The sequence below is a fragment of the Dasypus novemcinctus genome, chromosome 14 (assembly GCF_030445035.2).
Source record: "Dasypus novemcinctus isolate mDasNov1 chromosome 14, mDasNov1.1.hap2, whole genome shotgun sequence".
Classification (NCBI taxonomy): domain Eukaryota; kingdom Metazoa; phylum Chordata; class Mammalia; order Cingulata; family Dasypodidae; genus Dasypus; species Dasypus novemcinctus.
In genome coordinates this window covers 94,772,301-94,793,736 of record NC_080686.1, presented here as the reverse complement: position 1 = coordinate 94,793,736, position 21,436 = coordinate 94,772,301, and positions in this window count along the sequence as shown.

Here is a 21,436-nt window from a genome sequence, read left to right as displayed (position 1 = left end):
GAATGGCAGGGAAGAGGTGGTTTCAATTATGTGACAGGCACTTCTGTGGAAAAGAAATCAGGCTGGATCTGTGCAGCCCTCTAGGAATGGGAAAGGATCAATGGGTAAAAGTTTAGTGAGACATAGACATCAGATCAATTTTGGAGTGCTGAGGGTTACAAAGATAAAAGCAACATATCCACATATCCTCCAAGAACTCAAAATAAAGTAGGAGAGATGAACGTGTAAACAAATACATACAAAACAAAATGATGCCTGCAATGCCGCAACTCTCTATAAAGTTACTAAGCAAAATCTGAGAAAAAATAAAAATAGCACAAAATACCATTTACTCTACCTTTGAAATAAATCCAGAATTCAATGGTTCACTACCTCCACTGTTAACTACTTCAGTCTATAACACCATAAACTCGCCTGAATTATCAAAGTGGCTTGCTGATTCCTGAAGTCTTGCACAACCATTCTATTCTCTATGTATTAAATTTAAGGCAGGGATTTCATATACAGCTATGGTGAAGCAGGTGATTAAGATCAAGACCTCTGGCTAAACACAAGATATCAAATAACTGTTTTCAGATGATATCACCCCTTTGTTCAAAACCCTCCAGTGACTTTCCATTTCAACCAGCATGGAAGAGAAAGTTCTTACATTGGGTGTAGGAAGCTCTGCACACAGACCACTGAAATTTCTCCAGCCTCTCTTTTTGTGCTCTACCTCTTATTCACTCTGATGATTCACACTGGCTTTCTTGTTATTCCTCAAACACCACAGGCATTTTCCAACTGAGGAACTTTGTAGTCACTATTCCCTTTTCCTTAGATGTCTTCTCAAATATATCCATCCCAGGAAGACTCTCCTGATTCCTTACTGAAAAAATGATTCTTCCATTTACTAGAATTCCATACACCATTTCTATATTTTCCTTATAGTACTTATTGTAACATATAATTTGCTTATTGATATCAGTTGTTTCCTCCTACTAGGTTGTCAGTACTATAAAAGCAGGGAATTTGATTTGTCTGTTTACATTTACATTTATATTTACAACAGTTTCTAGAACACTGCAGGTGTCCAGTTAATATTTTTTACAGGTGTATATAAATGCATGTATTTCACCTTAGCAAAATCAGTTTCCCAGGATGGTAAATACTATCCATTTATGGTTATTTCATTTGAGTCTCAAAGGGAATTAAAGCAGATTTACATATATATATATATATAAATCTCTGTGTAAATATCTCTCGAGAGGTCTTCCCTTACTGTAATATCTAAAATAATATCCTCATTACTCTTTATTTTTTGACCTATTTTATTTTCTTTCATAGCATTTATAATTATTTGGTATTTTGTCATATGTTGGCTTGTCTACTTGTTATATTCTGGCTTCTCTACCAGAATATCATATTCATGAGGACAGGAATAATGTCTGTTTTGTTCACTGTTACTAAAACACTAATATAAATATCTTGCATTGCTTAGGAAAAAAGTTAAATTACTGCATTTGTTTTTAAAGTGAGCATTAAAGAATAGAAGAATGATTTTAATTAATGACAAAGCAGTGAAGTGATGGTATGAACCCTTCCACAGATAAAATTTATGGAAATTTGTATAAATTAAAAAGAAAAAAACAACAACTAAGGATACTAGAAAGGATCCCAACCTACAAAAGTAACAGGAGAGCTTAATTTTGGAAAAACACAAATGGAAGGGTAAAAATTGTATTTGTTATTTTTTGGCATGAAAGAACTGTCCAAACACCTTGACTTCAGCTTCAGAAACATAACCTTATTGTCTAAAAATTGCAGAGATAAAATTCCAGTGCTGTTAAAGCAGCTCAAAATTTAAAGGAGAATTTCTTTCAGGGAGAGAACAACAGAAGGAATGAGAGCCAAATTGTGACTTCTTAAATTCCTGGATGACAGTTACACAATGATTCCATAAACAGACCAAAGGAGTCTATAGAAAATGTTGATAAACTAGTGAGAAATCTAATCTTTAAAGATAGAGCTATCTGGGACCAAAGCTTGTTTGGCAGTTTTTACTTTAACTGATGACATTCCTTAGTTATGAACAACTCAGATGACAAAATCTGAAGCCTTACAGGCTTGAAGTGTCAGGGGACAAAGCACTAAACCAGCAGAACAGTTGGAAATTATGAGGGAGTCCCTAGCATCAAGATACATAGACAGGCAGAGCCCCATCTCTGCCCAAATTTTTGGATGAATACTAAGTTTTGAAGGCATAAAAGCAACTTTCCCAATATCCAGAATGAAAAAACAAAAGTGAGAGGCAAAAGAACAGAATGGAAATATCATCTGCTATATACTAGTAAGAGAGAAAGTTTGTAATTGAAGTCTAGATATGTTAACATCCTAATAGGAAGAATACAACAGAATCCAGATTTTTTTTCAATATATTATATAAAATGCTCAGTTTTCAACCAATAATTACAAGATATGTGAAGAAAAAGGGAAGGCAATAGAAATTGACTCACTTGAATATTGGATTTAGAAGAAAAATACTTCAAAGCAAAAATGATTTTTATGTTCAAGTAATTTTTAAATAATGTATCCAAAGAGAGAGAATTAAAGGAAAATATGGTATCACTAAATGAATACATAGAGAAACTTAACAGGAAAATGGAAACTGTAAAAATATAGAAAAAAAACACACATGAGCTCAATAACATTTTGAAGGTGGAAGAAAAAATATCGTGAATTTGGAAATATAGCATTAGATATACCTTTATCTGAATAACATATACAAACAAAGAAGGGAGAAGAAAAAGTTAATGAACTTCATAGATGTGTGGGATAATATCAAGTGGTTTTATATACCTGTAATTTGAATCCTAAAAAGAGATGAGAGAGAGAAAATAGTGCAGGAAAAAACCTTTGAAGAAATAAAGATTGGAAACTTCCCACATCTGGTGGAAAGCTTTAATCTATATATTTAAGAAGATAAATGAACTTCTCCCATTGTACTATAAACATGAAGAAAGTCATAGACTAACTGCTTAAATCCAAAGTTAAAGTAAGGCAGCCAGAGAAAAAAGCAGGTTACCAACAATAGCAATGTATTAGTCAGCCAAAGGGGTGCTTATGCAAAATACTAGAAATCTGTTGGCTTTTATAAAGGGTATTTATTTGGGTTGGGTAGAAGCTTACAGCTATATGGCCATAAAGCTCAAATTATTTCCTTCACCAATGTCTGTTACCATGTGTTGGAGCAAGATGGCTGCCAATGTTCAGCCTTCCCCTTCCTCTTAAGGCCCCATGGTCCCAGCTTCTTCCAATATCAGGTGTAGGTCATCAGTCTCTCTAGGCTTTGTCTCTCTTCCTGGGGCTCAATTCCCTCCTGGCTCAGGCTTGCTTCTTTGCACAAGGTCAGCTGTAGACTAGCAAGTGAATGGCTCATCTCACTTCCTGGGGACTTTGCCTTGTCTAATTGAACCTTCTCTCTGTTCCTCTGTGTGCTTACTTCCCAGGCTCCAGCATTAAAATTCCAAACTCCATTTTCTGTAATGCAGTTTCTCTGGGTGTATCCGCCAACCAAGAAGGCAGGGATGCAATGTCATACTGACATGTTCCAATCAAAGCCTTAATCATTATTTAATCAAGTAAAAGTGAAAAAACCTCTGAATCCAATATAACCTAATATACCCAGAGGAACAGAACAATTTACAGACACAACCCAGTATCTATTTTTGGAATTCATAAATAATACCAAACTGCTGCAAGCAATATTAATATCTGATTTTTCATCAAAATCTATGGATGCCAAAGGCATTGGAAAAAAAAAACTGCTGAAGGAAAAGGTAACTGGAAATCAAAAAGTCTATAACTTACAAAACTATCTTCCAAAATACAAGCAAAATAAAAACATTTTTAGATAAACAAAAATAAAGATTTTTTTACCAGTCAACTTGCACTATAATAAATGCTAAAGGAAGTTCTTCAGACAGAAGAAGATGACACCATATCTATATAGAAAGGAAAAATTAGTAAATAGTAAGTTTTTGAGTAAATATGTTTAAAGCAAAAACTATAATACTGTAATTTTTTTTCAGATAAATACATATATATGCCAATTTATTATGTTTAATATTTAAACTATTTAGGTGACATATGCCAAATATGTGACTCATATGTGTGTGTCATATATAGATATATATAATATAAAAATGGTACTAAGGATGGGAGGTAAATGGAAATATATCTTCGAGTGTCCTATGGTTTATTAGAGGAAATGGAATAATAAGTCTAAAAACATTGGTATAAGATAAAGATGTATGTTATAATTCCCATACCACCCACTAAAATGCAATAATAAGAGACATAGCTACAAAGCCAAAAGGAATTAAAGTAAAATACAAAAAAATTTGTTTAACACATGCAGAAAAGCAGAAACAATTTATAAATTATATACTTATATACAAACATATATTATATATTGTATAATAAAAAATTTGCCAAATATAAGTGTTGAGATTGCCAAACTAAATACAATGCTTTAAGTAATTACCTTCAATGTAAATAACCTAAACACGCCAATCAAAAGACAGAGATTATCAAACTGGATGAAAAAAATAACCAACAATTTGTTATCTAAAAGAGACCATTTAAATGTGAAGATAAAAATAGATTGTAAAAGTATGGGGAATATGTACTTCATGCAAACAATAAGCATAATGAAACTGGAGTAGCTGGAATATTATCAAACAAAATAGACTTCAACTCTCGAAGCCAAACTCAGCATGTAGATGCAGTGCATCCCCCCAGCGTGGGACATGACACCCGGGGATGAGCCTCCCTGGCACCGAGGGATCACTACCACATACCAGCTGAAGATGCAACTAGAAAATGACCTTGAATTAAAGGTTCAATGCGGATCAGCAGACTATCCCTGTCTACATATAATAACATGACTTCAAAATGTTGTTTGACCTAATGTAAGGGGGAAATGGAAAGGAGAAATGAGTTTATAAGGCTACGAGTCTCTAAAAAAGAGTCTGGAGGTTGTCAGAAGGAATGCCCTTATGCACAACTGAGCAGAGCCTAAGAGACAGATAAAGTAGATACAACCCCAGGTATTGGTTCTTATGAGGGATAAAGAGCCCACGAGTTCTATGGTCATGGCAGATGGGGCTCACTGCCATGTCAGATGGCCCTTCTTTGGAGTTGGTGTTTCTGCGTGATGGAACTGGACTCAGAGGGGATCTCTTTTCACAAGACTCGCATGCTACTTTACTGGAATTGTAGTTGGTGCTGGGGTTTGAGATATATTTGGGGGATTTGAATCTCTGGACTGAAAATATGATAGCCAGGCCCTGAGCCTCAACAGACTTCAACTCCTACACTCTGATTTATTGGAATTACCCCACTCAGCTAACATGGAGTTGAAGAAGGTCAACCACCACACCATGGAGCCTAGAGTGTCTACAACTGAAAGCAGGAGGAGTGCATCCAGAATCCATGTGGAATCCAACCAATGTGGACACATGTGGACACAACCAATCCAATGTCCACAGAGAAAATGTGGCATGGGCCTGGGAAGGGTGGCCATGGTGGCTGCTGGGTGCAGGGAATGGGAGGAAGAGATGAGATGGGGAGGCGTTTTTGGGACATGGAGTTGTCCTGGGTGGTGCTTCATGGACAATTACGGGACATTGTAGATCCCCCCAGGGCCCACTGGATGGAACGTGGGAGAGTGTGGGCTATGATGTGGACCATTGACTATGGGGTGCAGTGATGCTCAGAGATGTACTTACCAGGTGCAATGGATGTGTCATGATGATGGGAGAGAGTGTTGCTGTGTGGGGAGTGGGGGGTGGGGGTGGTGGGGTTGAATGGGACCTCAAATTTTTTGAATGTAATATTTTTAAAAAATAATTAAAAAAAATAAAAAATAAAAAATAAAAATAAAGCCTCACAAAGCTGACACACTAATGCAAAGAGTCAACAATAGAGGGATACATGGGAACATTGTATTTTTTACATGAATTTTCTATAAACATACGACTTCCCTCATTTTAAAAAAATTGTAGTAATTTAAGAAAGGATTACGCTAAGTGAAAGAAACTAGATGTGAAGTACCACATGTTCTATGATTTCATTAATATAAAATGGAAAGATAAATTTATAGAGATGAAATTTATAGTCGTTATGTAGGGCTGGGGAATGATAGAGGGATTGAGAGGTGCCTTCTAAGGAGTATAGGGTTTTCCTTTTAGGAGAGATGAAAATGTCCTAAACTTGATTGTGGTGAGGAATGCACAAATCTGTAATTATACTAAAGTACACTTTGGATAGATTATATGGTATGTAACTATATTTCAATAAAACTGCTTTTAAAACTTGGGGCAAAAAAAAAAAAATAGACTTCAAGACCAGGATTATTGCTAGAGATAAAGAAAGCCACTATATAATGATAAAAAGGTCAATACATCATTACTACATTATGATGAAAATTTTATATATCCCTAATATAGCATATTATTTGTGCCTAATAACAGAGCTTAAATACATATGAAACAAAACTTAGAGAAGTAAAAGGAGAATAAACAAAATCAATATTATTGTTAAAGACAATAAGTAACAGAACTGGACAAAATGAACATAATATAACTGAATAACATTATTAATTAACCTAATTGATCCCTTTAGATTTTTAGAGTCAATAACTGTACAATGTTCACCTGTGTTATATAATTAGCCATAAAAACTCTTAATAGATTTCAAAAAATTTTAAACAGTATATGTTCTTTGAAAACAATGAAATTAAATTAGAAGATTTTAAAAAAGAAATAAAAACATCAAGTTCCAAAAGTAGAATTTCTATACAACACATAGGTAAAGAAACAAATAAAAAAAGAAATCAGAAAATATTTTGAGCTAAATAATAATTAAAATGCCGTATATCAAAACATATAAACTAAAACTTAGTGTTGAGCTAGAAACTTACAGCTTTAAATATTTATATTAGAAAAGAAGAAAATCATGAAGTCATTGCATATATAGTCATAGATTTTAGAAAAAAGGGAAAATTAAATGCAAGGTAAGTAGCAAAGAGGAAATAATAAAAAAGCTGAAAAAATGAAATGAAAAAACAGAGTAACAATAGAGAAAATCAATATATACAAACCTGGTTTTATGAAAAGATCAGTAAAATTGACAAAATGAGTTAAAACAATCAAAAAAAGCAATGTCAGAAATTTCCAATATCAAATGTGAAAGCAGAGCAATCATTACAAAAATTACAGGCATTAAAAGGATAAAAGAATATTATGAACAACTTTATCAATAAATTTAACATCTTGGATAAAATAAATACTTTGATCAAGACAATTTACCAAAATTAATACAAGCAGAAATAGATGACCCAAATAACCCTACAATTACTAAAAAATTGAATTCCTGATTGAAAACAGTTCCACAAAGAAAACTCTTAAGTCAAAATGCATTCACTGGTATTTGCTAGGCAATATTTAAGAAATAAGTAATACCAGTGTCACATAGACTTTAAAAAAAATTGACAAGTGAATTATCCACAACTCACTTTAAGAGTCTAGTATAATTGTCATAACAAAACCAGACAAAGATATTGCAATGAATGAAACAAATCTACAGGCAAATGTTTCTTATGAACATCATCATAAAAATCCTTAAACTATTGACACATTAAATCCAGCAATATATAAAGGCAAGGTCAATTTAATATTAAAATATTAATTATTGTAATTCAGGATATGAACAAAATAAGAGTAAAAACAATGAGATTATCTCAATAGACACAGGAAATTCATTTGACAAAACATATCACTCATAAGTCAAAAAACAATCTGAATAAACTAGCAATAGAAACAAGCATTTTCAATATGATAAAGGGCACCAATAAGAAATCTAGTAATATCATGCTTATTGATTGAAGACTGAATGCTTTCCCTTAAGATTAGGAACAAGGCAATAAGGTACAGTATAAATACTTCTATATGCCATTGTAGAGAAGGTCCATACCAGTAAGACACAAGAGAATAAATAAGCATTTAGAGACGATATAAAGACAACTTTTATGTGACTTGTTTATATGAATAGGAAATGTAAAGGAGACTATTAAAATTACCTGAATTATTAAGTGGATAAAGCAAGATCACACACACAAAACTAAAATGGGTAGAATGGAAATATTACAATTAAAAAAAAAAACCTTTTGTGTTTCTCTACATCTGGCCAAGACAGTGTAAGAAGGACAGGATTTGCCCTCTCACAAATCTCAAGATATTAGACCTCAGGCAATGAAGAGAGTGGTCCTTGACAGATGGGGAAAAAATTAGATGAGACCTAGAATTGTCCCAACTCACAGCTTGGAGAGAGTTCCAAAGTGGCAGCACAGGGAGGGAAAACCAAAGTAAAGCACTCAAGTTTCCTTGAGATAAAGAGATAGGGCTGAAAAGTTTAAGGAGGCCTAGGAAACTAGAGTTTACAGATCAGTGTACTGGAGAGGAAAGATCTGTAGAAACAATGAGTTTTTGTGGTTTGTATAGGACCTCCCTTGAGTATTCAGCTGATTATCATTCAGCACACATATATGTGGAAACAACCCAAGCCAGAGGCAGGAACCACCTAAAATGAGAATGAAAAATCTGCAAAGATTACTCAGGACTGGGAATAATCCATATTCTTCCCAGCCAGAGAGGAAAATACCATAATTTATGAGGCACTGAGCAGAATACACAGAAGGGTATTGTCTCAGAAGAAGAGAAAAAATTAGCCCTCAACTAAATATTGCTTTAGTTCCATGTAAAAATGCTCAAAAGCAATATATGAAAGAATCAAAGTGTATACAAGTAACTTAACCGTGTATCAGAACAAAGATAAAGAATATTTCTAGGAATATAAAAATATCTAGCATATGATAAAGCAAAATTCACAATATCTGGATTCCAACAAAAAAATTACCAGACATGCAACATGCATGACAATATGGCCCATAATGAAAATAAAATCAGTCAGCAGAAGTCAAAATAGAAATGACATTATATAATTACTATACAGTGACACCAAAACAGTTATTATAACTGTTATCCATTATTCAAGAAAATGGAGAAAAGATCAAGCACATTAACTAAGGAATGAAAGATGTAACAGACTCAAATCATACTTCTAGAGATAAAAAATATTGATGTCTGATATATAAAATACACAGGACTGATTTGACAGCACACTAGATATTGCAGAAGAAAAGATTAGCAAACTTGAAAATAATAGCAACAGAGACTTTCCACAATGAAAAATAGAGGTAAAAAAAAATTAAATCAAGTAGAATATCTGTGAGTTGTTAGATAATTTTAAGCAACTCATTACTTGTATAATTGGAGCCCCTAAAGGAGAGTAAACACAGATGTGGACAGAAAAATATTTTGATGACTAATGAACAAAATGTTTCCAAATTTGATGAAAACTAAACCCATATACCCAAGAATTTCACCAAGCCCCAATGTTTTTTATCAATATTGATGTCTGATATATAAAATATACAGGACTGATTTGACAGCACACTAGATATTGCAGAAGAAAAGATTAGCACACATATACCACAAAGAGAATTACAAGATATATGATAATCAAATTGCTTGAGAGAAATAACAAAATGTACATCTTAAAAGCAGCCACAGAAAATTGTCACATTATATATAGAATCGTGAAGACAAAAGTGAAAGTACCTTTTTTTTTCTTGTCAGAAACAATGCAAACCAGAAAGCTTTGGACTAGAATCTTTGATATTGAAGGAAAAATAAAAACCTGCAATGTAGACCTATAGACTCATGAAAAGTTTAAAATAAAAATAAATTATCTTTCAAAAACAAAGGTAAAATGAAGACTTTTTCAGAAATATGAAAGGTAAAATGAAGACTTTTCCAGAAATATTTCAGATCCTGGCAGATCTGCAATATAATGGATCTACACAAATAATGAGGACCATCACAGATTGTAAATACGTATGTAAACTTAAAAGACAGTTTTCCTACTTTAAATTATCTCAAAAGATAACTGACGGCTTAAAGCAAAAATAATAGCAATGTGGTATGCAGTTTATAACATATGTAGAAATAAAATGTATTGCACTAATAGCAGAAAGGCTGGAAGGAGAGAAATGGAAGTAAACTGTGGTAAAGTTCTTATACTATAGTGGTATTATAAGTGGTATAATATCAGTTGAGGGTAGAGAGTGATATGTTAATGTATACTAAAGCAACTACTAAAAACAAATTAAAAAAATTAAAAACTAATAGACTAAGAAATGAGATAATAGAGAAAATAAAAATACTCTATGTAAAAAAAGACAAATAAGGGAAAGGAAAGAAAGAACAGACTGGCATAATATAAAACAAATAGCAAGAGCACATATATGTCAAACCATGACAATAAGCATATTAAATGTGATTGTTTAAAGACTCAGATTAAAAGGTACAGATTGGCAGATCAGATACAAAAGTGAGGCTTAACTGTATGCTGTTTAGAAGAAACCCACTTTAAATCAAACCACAAATATGTTCAAAGATGAAGAATAGAAAAGCAAAGGGCTATAACATTAATAGTACCGTAAGACAAGGTAGATTTCAAGGACAAGAACATTTCCTGAGATAAAGAGGGTCATATCCTAAAGATAACAGGAGGCATTTACCAAGATGCTATAACAAGTTGAATTATTTGCTCACCTAGTAACAGTAACTCAAAGTACATAAAAGAAAAACTGATAAACTTCAAGAATAAATAGACAAATTCATAATCATACTGGAAGATTTTGACCCCTTTCTCAATAATTGATAGAATAAAGAAATAAAGATTTTCAGTAAAGATAGAAAGGAATTGATTTTTGCCTAGTTAGCAAAATAGAACACTCCACATGGTAGCAGCAGAATATACAATCTTTTCAAGTATCCCCCAGAATATTGACAAGTAGCAACCATTTTCTGGGCCCAAAAACAAAGCTCAAAACATTTACACAAATATAAATCATATAAATATGTTTTCTGATGAGAATGGAAATAAATAAGAAATCAATGACAAAGTGATATCTGGAAAATCTTCAAATATTTTGAAATTGAATAGCATACTTTGCAATAGTGTTTGGGTCATAAAAGACACCAGAAGCAAAATGAGAAAGAAATCCATAGCAAATGAAAATAAAAACATAATGCATCAAATTTTGAGAAAATTGTAAAATCATTTGAAATTTTAAGAAATTTTTAGAAAAATTTAATAAAATAGAGAACTCATATACATCTGTTTGGAGGGGAGAAATTATTTTCAAAAGTTGTTTATAGGGGTTTATAAGAGTATTCAAAAGCAATTTCTGACCAGTATGCTTGTGGACAGCAGCACCATCTGTAACCACTCTTGAGGGATTGACTGCAGACCTCACATAATGAATGGGTGTATTAGCCAGCCAAAGGGGTGCTGATGCAAAATACCAGAAATCTGTTGGCTTTTATTTATTTGGGTATTTATCTGGGGTAGTTGCCAGGTTGTAAAGTATAAGGTACTTCCCTCACCAATGTCTGTTGCCATGTGTTGGAGCAAGATGGCTGCCAGCACCTGCCAAGAGTTCAGGCTTCTTGGGTTCCTCTCTTCCCATTCTTCCATTATTAGAATAATAATAAGTCTACTTTAGTCCATAATTGTATTCCCCACTTATGTTTGTTCATTCCTTAATCTTGAGGATTTTGAGATGGTGATGCCCACTCTGCTTCTGATTGAGAGGGGACTTAGATCCCACAGGGCACATAGGTGCAACTGTTTTGCTTGGAATTGTAGATACTCTCTGATTTTGAGGATGGGCATTATCTATTATCATCCTTTTGTTATTTATCCTGGGAGAATCTGATGAACTGGAGAGTAGGTATGAATTGCAACTCTGCTGAGATTCAGGGCTCACATGGTGTATGAACAGCCAGAAGATTTAAGTCTTTGGGACATATATTTAATGGGTATCATGCCAATTATAGATTCAAATAAAAGATCTAAAGAATAATAAAATATATAAACTATATCATATTGGATGAATTCTTGAACAACTTAAATTTCTCTCTGCTAATTCTATGTGAGATTCTTCCACATGGATATGTATAACTTGGTTTACTCATTTTCACTCCTACACCATGGTCTTTTTTTTTTTTTTTTTTTGAGTTAGGCCAGTAATTTATTCAGGTAGGGGGGGAAGAGAAATAGGAGAAAACAACAGAAACTAACAGAGCAGGGGTCCCAGGTAGTGAGGAAGGGGAAGAAGAGGGATGAAGCAGGCTGATTTATAAGCTACGATTCCCCATTATAGATTATAAGTCCCCAGGGTTACTTGTGTGGCCACATGGCAGAGGAAAAGTGGCAGCAGCGGGGCATAAAGGACTGGGCAGGTCCACGGGCAAGAGAGTAAGGTTAGAGAGAGCTCAAGCCTTGTGTCTGCTTTTAAATTGCTCATTAGTCCACCCCCTTGTTAATGGAGAGGAGGGGGCTCCAGCTGTTTGCTGTTTGGATTGATTACCTGACCGTCAATTCCTTAGTGAGGACCCAATGATAAAGTGCATAGAGAACATCCGGGACTTTTCCTTGTTCCCAGGAAGAAGTCTTTGTTCTAGGTAGCAGAAACCCAGGGGTGGGGGTCCTCCAGCAGCCATCTTGGGGGTTCCAGATGTCCACGTGGACTCTGCCAGGTTCCAGATCTGTCTGTTCCCTATCTTACTAGCCTTCTTCACTAGGAACCAAGCTAGGACCTACCATTTGGGAGGCAGATGCTCAACTGCTTGAGGCACATCCACTCCCTTTTGTCTATTTTTTTAAGAAACTTTCTTATTGTCTTTTTTAAAAAAAGATACATAGATCACACAAAATGTCCTCTTGTCTATTTTTTTCTTTTATTTCTCCCCTGCCATTGTCTGCTCTCTGTGTCCATTCACTGTGTCTTCTTCTGTGTCTGCTTGTCTTCTTATTAGGCGGCTCTGAGAACTGATTCTGGGACCTTCCAGAGTGGGAGAGAGGTGATCATTCTTTTGCACCATCTCAGCTCCCTGTTCTGCTACGTCTTCTTTTTTTCAATTTAATTTAATTTAATTTTTATTTTTTATTTTTCCAAGTTCTACTCAATTTATTCATTTTTTAAAAAAGATATTACATTAAAAAAATATATATATATATATGAGGTCCCCATTCGCCCCCACTACCCCACCCCACTGCTCCCCCTACAGCAACACTCTCCCCCATCATCATGTCACATCCATTGCATCTGGTGAGTACATCTCCAAGCATCGCTGCACCCCATGTCCTGTGTTCCACACCATAGCCCACACTTTCCCACGTTCCATCCAGTGGGCCATGGGAGGACATACAACATCTGGCAATTGTCCCTGGGGCACCACCCAGGACAACTCCAAGTCCCGAGAATGCCTCCACATCTCTTCTCTTCCTCCCATTCTCCGCACCCAGCAGCCACCATGGCCACTTTTTCCACATCAATGCCACACTTTCTCGATTATTAAAAACAATAGTTCATGAATAGAATATCATTAAGTCCACTCTGATCCTTACTGTATTCCTCCTTCCTGTGGACCTTGGCTTGGTTGAGTCCATTCCACATCTATGTCAAGAGGGGGTTTAGATTCCACATGGATATTGGATGCAATCCTCCTGCTTTCAGTTGTAGGCACTCTAGGCTCCATGGTGTGGTGGTTGACATTCTTCAACTCCATGTTAGCAGAGTGGAGTAAGTCCAATAAATCAGACTGTAGAAGCTGAAGTCTGTTGAGGCTCAGGGACTGGCTATCATATTGTCAGTCCAGAGATTCAAATCCCCTAGATATATCTTAAGCCCCAGCACCAACTACAATTCCAGTAAAGTAGCATGAAAGTCTTGTGAAAAAATATCCCATCTGAGTCCAGCTCCATCATGCAGAAACACCAGCACCAAAGAAGGGCCAACTGGCATGGCCATGAACCCCATCTGTCATGACCATAGAACCTGTGGTTCTCTTTAGCCCTCAAAAGGACCAATATCTGGGGTTGTATCTACTTTATCTGTCTCTGAGATTCAGTTCAGGTGTGCATAAGGGCAATCCCTCTGACAACCTCCAGACTCTTTTTTTAAAAACTCATAGCCATATGAATTCATTTGTCTTTTCCATTTCCCCCTTCCTTTAGGTCAAACAGCATTTTTAACTCCTGTTATTATATGTAGACAGGGATATTCTGCTGGTCCACATTGAACCTTTAATTTAAGGTCATTTTCTAGTTACATCATCAGCTGGTACTTGGTAGAGATCCCTCGGTGCCAGGGCGGCTCATCCCTGGGTGTCATGTCCCACGCTGGGGGGAAGGCATTGCATTTACATGCTGAGTTTGGCTTCAAGAGTGGCCACATTTGAGTAACATGGAGGCTGTCAGGAGGGAACTCTTATGCACAGTGCTGCTCTAGGCCTTGTTCTTATTTCAGGTGTATAGGCTCACAAGCATAGTCATTAGTATCAGGGGCTCACTGTTGGACCCTCATTCCTTCCTGGTCCTTACCGTTGCACTTGGGGGACTGCCACTGCCCCAGTAGGGACCATGACAGAGCCCCCCACAGCCAGTAACCCAACACCCCCCCAGCTGTTGTTTTTAATTTTCTCTACTATGAGTATATCCAAACATTTCCGTGCACCCTGGACACATGCCCTGTATAACTCCCTGTCAACCATATATTGCCTGTCAATAACATCCCATACCAATTTTCCTCTGCTGCCATTGTTGAACCACTCTGTGATCCAAAACTTCCTGAAAAGTGAAGCCCAATATAATGTCAGGTTCCCTTACTAGTAAAATGGAATATAGCGATGAGTTTAAAGGTTAGATATAGAATACCTATTGATTTGGAAAAGTTCTACTTCCTATCTTTTTCTTTTCTTTTTTCCTAATTATTGAGCTTCTCTTCGTAAGAGCCCTAGATCACAGTAATTCATATAAACAATATACAGTACTCCCACACATCCACCATAAAACCGGTTCCCTTCAACAGTGATAATCTTTTAACTTATTCATATCATATTTACTGAAACTGATGTACAGACTCCGAGACAATAGCTTTCAAACAAGGTGTCATCTCTGCTTACATTGTGGTCCATACTGTAGGCTATACAGTTTTCTAAATTTTTTAGTTATCCTATGTTTTACATTATGGTTTACATTATTAGTCTGTCGTCCCCTATATGTTTTTGGTGTAATATTACATGTTTTATATCCATCCTTGTGTACTCTTGTGAAAGTCCTCTCTTGCCCCCACATTTACCTTGGTTCCATCCATTCAACATCCATTTTCCCCTCCCCTTGGGGCCCACAGCGACAGCCAATCTCCATTTCTGGAGGAGCCATGTCCAGAGATACTTGCAACAGTGTTCAGGGCCTGACTTGCTCAACTGCCCTAATGCCCTGGGAGCCACCCTTTCTCTCAAGAGACACAGTGCCCTCTTTTTGATGGCATTAATCCCCCCCCAGGATGTGGGTCCACCCCCACTCTCACCACTTGGGTCTCTACCTAATGGTACAACCCACCTTGGCAAAATGAGCACTCAGACACTCCCCAGGAATCTGTCCCGTGTCAGACCATCCCCTCCGAGCATCCTAAACAGGTAACCCTCCTAATTATATTTTGATACGGTTTTCTCAGCATTTTACTCTCAACCAACACCTGACAATCTCCTATGTTCATATGTTGCCCCTCCCTCCCCCCAATTTTTTGGGCAATATTACCCATCCCCAGCCCCCCTCAAACCTGCAAAGCCCCACCCAAGGGCAACCCCTTGCCCCCATTTTATCTCTTCTTTGTGCTCATACTTACCGCCAGCTCATCATAGATTCCACCCCTGCAGATGTCAGTTCACATCCTTCCTCCATCCCCCGATTTCCTGTAAGCCTATCTTCCAGTCTCTAGCTCTCTGAGGCAGCTTGCTTATTTCATATCATTGAGGTCATGTAGTATTTGTCCTTCAATGCCTGGGTTGCTTCACTCAGCATAAGGTTCTCAAGATTCATCCATGTTATCACGTGTGTTTGTAGTGTATTTGTTCTTAAAGCTGAGTAGTATTCCATTGTGTGTATATACCACATTTTATTGATCCACTCATCTGTTGATGGGCATTTGGGTTGTTTCCAACTTTTGGTGACAGGGAAAAATGCTGCTATGAACATTGGTGTGCATATATTGGTTTGTGTCCTTGTTTTCAGTTCTGCTGGGTGTATACCCAGCAGTGGAATTGCTGGGTCATATGGCAAATCTATGGTTAGTTTTTTGAGAAACCGCCAAACTGTCCTCCAGAATGGTTGGATCCTTCTGCATTCCCACCAGCAGTGGATGAGTGTTCCCCTTTCTTCACATCCTCTCCAGCATTTGTATTCTTCTGTTTTTTTCATAGCTGCCAATCGTATGGGAGTAAGATGGTATCTCATTGTAGTTTTGATTTGCATTTCCCTGATAGCTAGAGATTTGGAGCATTTTTTCATGTGCTTTTTAGCCATTGGTATTTCTTCTTTGGAGAAGTGTCTGTTTAAATCTTTTTCCCATTTTTTAAATGGGTTGTTTATCTTTTTATTTTCAAGATATTCTTTATATATGCAAGTTATAAGTCTCTTATCAGATATATGGTTGCCAAATATTTTCTCCCATTGTGTAGGTTCCCTTTTTACTTTCTTGACAAACTCCTTTGAGGTGCAGAAGGCTTTAATTTTGAGGAAGTCCTATTTATCTATTTGTTCTTTTGCTGCTCGTGCTTTTGGTGTGATATTCATGAAGCCATTTCCTATTACAAGGTCTTGTAGATGTTTCCCTACACTGCTTTCCAAGGTCTTTATGGTCTTGGCTCTTATATTTAGGTCTTTGATCCATCTTGAGTTGATCTTTGTATAAGGTGTGAGATGGTAATCCTCTTTCATTCTTCTACATATGGATATCCAGTTCTCCAGACACCATTTGTTGAATAGGCCATTCTCTCCCAGTTGAGAGGGTTTGGTGGCTTTATCAAATATTATATGGCTATATATATATGAGGTTCTATAGCAGAACTTTCAATTCAATTCCACTGGTCTGTGTGTCTCTCCTTATGCCAATACCATGCTGTTTTCACTATTGTAGCTTTGTAGTATGTTTTGAAGTCAGGTAGTGTGATTCCTCCAATTTCGTTTTTCTTTTTCAATATGTCTTTGGCTATTCAGGGCCTCTTTCCTTTCCAAATAAATTTCATAGTTAGTTTTTCTAGTTCCTTAAAGAAGGCTGTGTTGATTTTTATTGGGATTGCATTGAATGTGTAAATCTGTTTTGGTAGGATAGACATCTTAATAATATTTAGTCTTCCTATCCATGAACAGGGAATATTCTTCCATTTATTTAGGTCTTCTTTGATTTCCTTGAACAGTCTTGTATAGTTCTCAGTGTATAAGTTTTTTATATCTTTAGTTAAATTTATTCCTAAATACTTGATTTTTTAATTTACTATTGTGAATGATATTTGTTTCTTGATTTCCTCCTGATCTTGTTCATTATTGGTGTACAGAAATGCTACTAATTTTTGCACATGGATCTTATAACCTGCAACTTTGCTAAACTCATTTATGAGTTCTAGAAGCTTTGCTGTAGACCTCTCAGGGTTTTCTAACACCATGGTCTTTCAAGTGAGTATATCACAATATAATACCATCTTCTGCTGAAGGACATTTGAGATACTGTTTTTTTTCCTCTTGGATAAATATATACATTTATTAGATTTTGTCAAATTGTTCCTCAAACTGATTGTGGTCAGAGAAGATACATTGTATGATTTTAATATTTTTGAATTTTTTGAGACTTGTTTTGTGATCTAACCTATGGCCAATCCTAAAAAATGATCCATGTGACACTAGAGAAGAATGTGTATTCTGTTGTTGTTGGGTGACGTATTCTATCTCTATATATGTTAGGTCTACTTGGTTTTTAGTATCATTTAAATACTCTATTTTCTTATTGATCTTCTGTCCAGATGTCCTATCTGTTAATGAAAGAGGTGAAGAGACATATCCTACTATTTATACCCATCCAGTTCTGGCTTCCAACCTACCAATATTTGCTTCATATATTTTGGGATCTGGCATTCATTGCATATATTTTTATTATTGCAATATCTTCTTGTCAAATTGACACCTTTATCAATATATTGTCCTTTCTCTCTCCTTTGTAACAGTTTTTGATGTAAAATCTATTTCATCTAATATATCAGTGTATTTATCAGTATAGCTATCCCTCTTTAGTTACTCTTTGCATGGATTTTTCATCAATCCTTTAAATTTTGACTTATTTGTATCATTTAAGGTGAGTCTTTTTATAAACAGCATATAGTTAGGTTTTGCTGTTTTTATTCATTCTGCAAACTTCTGCCTTTTGACTAGTGAGGTTAATCCACTTACATTTAAAGTAGCTAATGATAGTGTAATACTTTCTTCTGTCATTTTACTGTTTGTTCTTTGTAAGTCTTATACTTTTTTGTCCCTCACTTTTTCCATTATTGCATGCTTTCATATTTGTTTGTTTTTCAGCATAACATTTTGAGACACTTCTCCTTTCCTTCTCTATATATGTTTGAGTTTGTGTGTGTGTGTGTGTGTGGTTACCATGGGGCTTAAATGTAACATCTTAACTCTAACATTCACATTGATCTGATACCAATTAATCTTGAACTGAACACACAAACACTGTTCTGATAACCCTACTTCCCCCCACCTTTTTGTTTTACCTGTTAATAATTATATATCGTTCCACATTATTTGTCCAAAACCATAAATTTTTCATTGCTTTATGGATTTTAGACCCTGTTAAAGGTAAAAAGTGGAATCACAAAAAATACAATAGTATTGGCTTATATAATTACTCATATGATTAGCTTTACCAAAGGCTTTTATATCTTTATGCTGCTTCAGTCCACTGTCTGGTGTCCTTTACATTCTGTCAGAAGAACTCCTGTTAGTATTGCTTGTAGGGCAGGTCTAGTGGTGATGAACTCCTCAGTTTCTGTTTATCTGGAAATGTCTGAATTTCTTGCTCATTTTAAAAATAGAGCCATATATAAAATTCTTGGCTGACAATTGTTTTCTTTCAGCATTTTAAGTATTTCACCCTACTGCCTTCTTACCTCCAGGGTTTCTCTTGAGAATTTGGCACACAATCTATTGGGGCTCCCTTGCATGTAACAGGTTGTTTTTCTTTTGCAGCTTTCAGAACACTCTCCTTGTCCTTGGTATTCAACCATTTGGCCACAGTATATCTGGGCATGGTTCTCTTCAAGCTTATCCTGTTTAGGGTTTTCTTGAATATGTATATTCATGCCTTTCATTAAATTTGGGAAGAAATCTGCCATTATTTTTTGAATATTCCTTTTGTCCCTTCCTTCCTTCCCTCCTCCCTCCCTCCCTCCCTCTCTCCCTCTCTCCCTCTTTCCCTTTCCTTCCTTCCTTCCTTTCCTTCCTTCCTTCCTTTCTTTTCTTTCTTTCTTTCTTTCTTTCTTTCTTTCTTTCTTTCTTTCTTTCTTTCTTTCTTTCTTTCTTTCTTTCTTTCTTTCTTTCTTTCTTTCTTTCTTTCTTTCTTTCCTTCTTTCCTTCTTTCCTTCTTTTCTTTCTTTTTCTTTCCCTTCTCCTTCCAGGAGAAGAATCTAAGCAATATAAAAATGCTTATATTTGTGTGCTTGATGCATTCCACAAATTTCTTTGGCTCCATTTCTTTCATTCTTTTTTCTTTCTGTTCCTTAGCCTGAATGAATTCAATTGTCTTATCTTCAAGTTCACTGGTTCTTTCTTCTGCCAGTTCTAATCTGATGTTGGAATCCCTTAGGGTATGTTTTTATTTCAGTTATTGTGCCTTTCAACTACAGTATATCTGCTTGGTTCCTTTTTAAAAAATTTCTATCTCTTTATTGAGATTCTCATGTTCATTCATTATTTTCCTGGTATTTATTCTTTCTCCACATTTGCTTTTGTCTCTTGGACATATTGAAGTTTTTTTTTTTTCAAGTACTAATGTGGTATGTCTAAAGTCTCGTCTTCTTTGCTGTGGTATGTCTAAAGTCTGGTCTTCTTTGCTGATTTTTTTGGATGGGTCATCATTTCCTCTTTCTTTGTCTTATAATCTATGGCTGCATACTGTAATTTTAATATTTTAGTATTTTAAATATTAAAATATTCAACTCTTAGCTATCTATTCCTTAATTTGTATCAGTTAGTGATATTACAGAGATGTCCTTGAGTGCAAGAGCTAATAAAAACAAACAATATAAAAAACACCTTTCTCAGACTTTACAAATTAGTTCTTTGTTGGCTGGCACTCTCCTTTAGAGTTTAGCCCTCTTATTCAGAAGATCAGCCTGAGGTGAAAGTGAGGGTCCTCCCAATCTTTTCTGAGCCTATATCTCACCCAGGGCTTGTGCTTTCCAGTCTTAGGAATTCTGCCCATTTGCAAGAATTCAAATGTCTCCTCTACTATGAAATAGACTTCCTCTTTTTTTGTTGCCATATTTTATGTCTTTAAGCCAGTAATCCTTTGCCTCAGGCTGCTTTGATTGGATTATTTCTTACACTGCTCTAGCTACCAGCCAGCTGCTTCTGCCTGCAGGACAAGTTCTGGAAGGTGGAGCCAGAGATAAGTGTCCTGGTTCATTTTCTCAGACTGCCATCTGATAGACAGGCACTGACTTATAAACATCCAAGTATGCACATAGGGGTTACTGGGCTCCCTCAGGAACAGAACCAGGGACTCAGAATGGCAGTGCAGACTAGCTCTATATCACCCCAGAAGAATTTATGGGGAAGGGACCAATAGGCAATAGGAGCACTGCAAGCTTCTCCTACTCATTTTAAACTGTATTTTCTTGATTCAGCAATCACCCAGTTATTGCTACCCTTAAACCGTTTTTCAGAGTTTTGAGGAAGATGGCTCTGCCTGTTTTACTAGATGAGGGAATGGCACATTGGTGCATATTACACCACTATCTTGGTCAACTGAAACCTCTGAGGAACAAGTCTATGGTCATTTCTATAACCAGTAATTTTAATTATTAATTTAAGCATATTATCAATCCTTTTCTTATTTGTGTTAATTTTTGTACCTTGTTTAAGAAATCCTTTCCTATCTCAAGGACAAAAATGATAACTCTATATTTTTCTTCAAAATACTATGAAGTTTAATTCTTCAATCCACTCATAACATTTTAAAGTATGTTTTTTGGTAAGAGCCCAATTGTATTTTATATTTGGATACTCTTAACAAGTTGTTTGGGCCTGATGAGTTGAAGAGCTCATCATTCCCCACCAATAATCAATGTTGTTTCTGCTATTTATCAAATTTATAAATATGTAAGGAAGCATTTTTTTTATTAATCCCCTAGACTATCCTTATACA